Below are 4554 nucleotides of genomic sequence, written 5' to 3'. Positions count from 1 at the left end.
CCCCCCCACCCCCCCCCACCTCCTAGCGAGGACCACTTTCACGAATTGGCTTAAGAAAGACAATACTTCCTGTTCGTACCTTCAAAATAAGACTTATGGGGGGGGGACTTGCAGATTGGACTGCCATTTCTTTGATTGGGCAGGTTTAATTAGGTTTGTTTATACTTAGGAAAAGTTAGGCCACATGCCCTGGGGGGTTTCAAACTGTAAAATGGGAGCGGGAGAAGTGGAGGGAACATATACTGTGTGAGGTTAAATGGACAGGTGAGTACAGGTGTTCTGGCAGCGGCAATTAAGGTAAGCTACTTAGCACCTGATTGTCGTAGCTTGCTTCAAAAATCAGAATAATTAACTAAAATCTGAGCACACAAACTTGATACACATATTTTTACATTCAGTGTGATTTACACTTACCGTTATCAATATCTTGTCCGTCGCGAACAAACCCGCTTAGAAATCAAAGAAGAAGACGCTGCTTCTCACTACGAAACTTGCCCGAGAATCGTCATGTGTTTAGGTTTCCTTCAATAGCAAAGTAATTTATAGATAGTTATCAGTACTTTCAATGGTACATAAAAAATGGGAACTGGTAATAGTGAATTCGGCGAAGTTAATTTTACAAAACGTAAAGAAATACTTAAGCTAAAAGGGGTCAAATTGTAGCCCAAAGCGTAATCAATATTTCCGTATATGAATGAAAACTTTTAACGTTTCACCTTTTTTACTTTTAAGAGGACATTTGCTTTTTAAAATCATGTTAATTAAGGTCCAAAGTTCACATTAGTTTTGAGTTCCTTGATTTACACCAGTCCTTACAACCTCTAGCCTTCCAGCTCTGTCCCTGTGTCATCTTTGGGGACAACACAACCAGGACCCTCACCTGCATCAACATCTTCTTTGTCACCCACCGTAACGCCTGGACGGACACCTCAAAAGCCCATTTTGACTTTGACGGCAAGTGATGAGGATTTACTTGTGCTGATACTTATATAATTAATATATTTAAATATACAAAATTTACAGGACTCCACTTAAGGTTACCTTTTTCTTTTTTTTGTTAGTTTATAAAGCCACGGTTTGGTGACTCTCATGGTGCCGCTTTAAAGCCAAACCTGAGTTTGGCTGGGAAGCATGCAACTAAGGTAATATAAGGAGAGTGACACAGTTTGAATTAGATTTTGCAATGTACGCACTGTTATTTTTCATGCCTGGGTAACTATAGTGGGATTTTCATTCTGCAAAGATATGTTAAATGATCTGGTCCTATTTACTGTAATACTTTATAATGATAGATTATTTTTATTATAATGTTGTAAACTGTGCTCTTATTCTCTCAGCCCGTCAGTGGAACGTCTTGAGTCATCCAGCACTGTCACAAGTGCGATGGCAAGGAGGACACCGTCCCCTGCCCGCAGTCCCAGGATGTTAGTTCGGACTGTCTCTCCTCTTTCACTTCCTCCCTCTCCTGTGCCTTCAACCGACTCAACTTCCTCCATTCCACTGGCCACTGCCAGAGCTGTAAGAAACTAAATTAAGTTGTTTTCTTCACATTGATATTTAACTTGGAACAAGCATTCTTCATGAGTGGCTTGTAATCATGTCTATATATTTACTTTTTTTTAATTATAAATTAGGAAGTGTCATCTGCCGCCTCCTCCTGTATCTCCTCTGGTACCTCCTCTGCTCCTCTCGCTCCTGTGACCTCTGCATCTGCCTCTGCTGGTGTCTCCTCTGCTGCTCCATCTGTGGCTGGTCCTTCAGCCCAGCCTGCAGCTGATACTCTGCCACTGGCTGAAGATGTAGAGAGACTACTTCTGGGTCAGAGCCTTGCTGGCTGCCCACAAAGCTGATCAAGACCATACCAGCTCAAGATCAGAAATGGATCTCAGCAGCTCTCTGGAAGCACCAGCGGCTGCGCACTGACCTAAAACTGTGGTATGATCCACCAGAGCCAGCCCTCATTTATCACCAGGCCCCCGATCCAGAGCGCTTTTTCACACACTGCCTTTTCTTGTGGATGCCATACCACCTATGGAAGGTCAGGCTGACCTGTCCTGTGTGTGGAAAACAGCTCGCAAGCTACGGAGCCCACAAGAGAGCCTGCCATGTTCTGGATGTCGACAGGTATTACCTGATGATAACAGAGACTCTCTGGTGCAGTGTAGTTGATTGCAAAACAACTTACCTTTCCACCAGCAAGACTGTCTCGGACCAGCTGGATTTGGCGCCCAGTATTCTAAAAATGGACTCTACAAAGAAGGTAAATATTTTTAACTGTTAACACCGTAAATTACTACATTATAAACAAAAGTAGTGTAAAATACAGCATTAGCAATACATGCATGTAAAATATGAAATTTAGAAATGAAACATAGTACTATTATACAAGCGCTCGCATATAAATTAAATAAATTGTTTAAACATTCACTGTCTTTTCTGTGCCATTACAGATCACCAAGAAGCAATCAGGCATTGCTGAGGGGACGGCCTTGTGGCTTACATCTGTGAGCAACGAGAAAGGCCAAATCCTTATCAGTGTCCTGACTGCTCAAGAGGGTCCTGCCTTGGACATCATGGCAACTGACCTCATCCGCAGATACAGCAGACCTGGTTGTCAAGCTTGACATCTACCACTTCATGCGCCGACTGGCATCCGGATGTACAAAGGACGCACATCCTCTGTACCCTGTCTTTATGGCCAAACTGTCCAGCTGTATTTTTGAGTGGGACAGAGGAGATGTTGCCTTGCTGCGGCAAGCCAAGCGGGAGCAGCTGCGACAGGAAGGTGTCCCTGGCATCACTGAAGTATCAGTATTATGGACATATACTGTCCCCAAAAAGCCAACATGCCAGTGGATGGAGGAGATGCGGAGGAAAAGGGCAGATAAAAAATAGATTTGTGACATTCTTTGTCTCTATGTGTATGTAATGTAAATAGTTTTAAAAGAAAAAAAAGTCTTGTTATATTTTACTCTTATTCAAATAGTTTCTTAGCCTTATTTATCTTCTATTTTTAGTTCATTTATTATATTTTATTTATTTTATTTTATGCACCTAATTTATTTCTTAGTATGTGTGCTATAATTATAGGTGTGTTTGTGTGTGTGTGTGTGTGTGTGTGTGTGTGTGTGTGTGTGTGTGTGTATGAGAGGGAGAATTAAGGTGTGAAATTTGTAATAAATTTGCTATATTTCTACAGAAGTATCTTTCACTTATTCAAACACTAGCATATAATGAAAATACAACAAAGGAACAGAATAGAATTTCAAACAGTTCCACATTGCATGAAAGCATGCAAACTAATAAGTCAGAATTACATTGTTGCAGTACTTTCAATACTTATTGTATTCATTGGTCAGAAATTTAAAAATAAATATCAAATATATTCTAGCCAAAAGTAAATGCAAAACGTATGTGTCTAGGTGTGGTGATTTTTACAAATATTTCTTACATTGCTATATAAAGTTTTGTTATTATTTCATTATTAATAATAAAAATTTGACATTATGTAAACACTAAACAACACAATGAACTGCTATTTGGCTGTATGGCATTCACACGAAATCCCCATCCAATTTGTATCAGTTATTAAGTGATATTTGATAGATTTACAATGCTTGGTAATTTTGGGTAGCAACATGTTCCAGTCGGGAACCGAACCGGCGACCTTTGGATCCGCAGCTTCCTATGCCATACTCTCGTTAAGTGTCTTGTTTGGTCAACTGTGTCCAAGAACTTATGATGGGCAGCAGAGACACTAATGACTATCAGTTCACTTAATTTCTCTCAATTTCTCAATTTTTCCTCTCTTTTCCTTCATACCCCCCCTCCCCCTTTATTGACATTGATTGTGAAAAGATACTAACATTACATGGTGATCACCACAGAAATAAAAGGAATCTGTGGTTAATGAATACACCGTTACAAAGGAAGTATTTCAAATGGATGTAATATGTGAAATGCTTCGTTTTCGTGTGTGAAGTTGTTGTGTTTTTGTTGTAGAAATCCGCTGTGTAAACTTGTGTGTGTTTTAAAAGACGCTATCGGGTAGTAACCATGGTAACCATGATATCCAAGTGGAGTTACCGTTGTATAATTAAGTTTGTCCAAGTGGAGTTACCATACAAGATGGCGGCCGCATGCGCAAACGGGTCGTTCAGCAAATCGGGTCGGTCCGCAGATCGGGTAGCGACACACCTCTCCTTATTTCCATCTTTCTCCATCTTTGCTCACAGCCAATCACTTTTGCCCTTTTCCAAAATTTACTGCAGCGGACCAATCACGGCTCACCATTTCCATCTTTCCCAGCTTTGCTGACAGCCAATCACGATGGCTCTTTTCCAAAAATTACTCGCGCAGCCGCAGAAAGTCCGTTTTCGTTTTTTTCTCGAGCGACTCAAATTGTTCGGAAGACGTCAAGTGTTGAACTTCGGTTTTAATTCACCACAAAAAAGTAAGATACTCGTAATATTATTGTATTTACTCAACTAGCTAGCTCGGTAGGTATTACGTATTTATTACAGAGAGAAACACATATACAGAGAAACGATTATG

The sequence above is a fragment of the Seriola lalandi genome, unplaced genomic scaffold (assembly GCF_002814215.2).
Source record: "Seriola lalandi dorsalis isolate HSWRI2012SDOR001 ecotype SW California unplaced genomic scaffold, Sedor1 jcf7180002054230, whole genome shotgun sequence".
Classification (NCBI taxonomy): Eukaryota; Metazoa; Chordata; class Actinopteri; order Carangiformes; family Carangidae; genus Seriola; species Seriola lalandi.
This window is presented reverse-complemented; position numbering follows the sequence as displayed.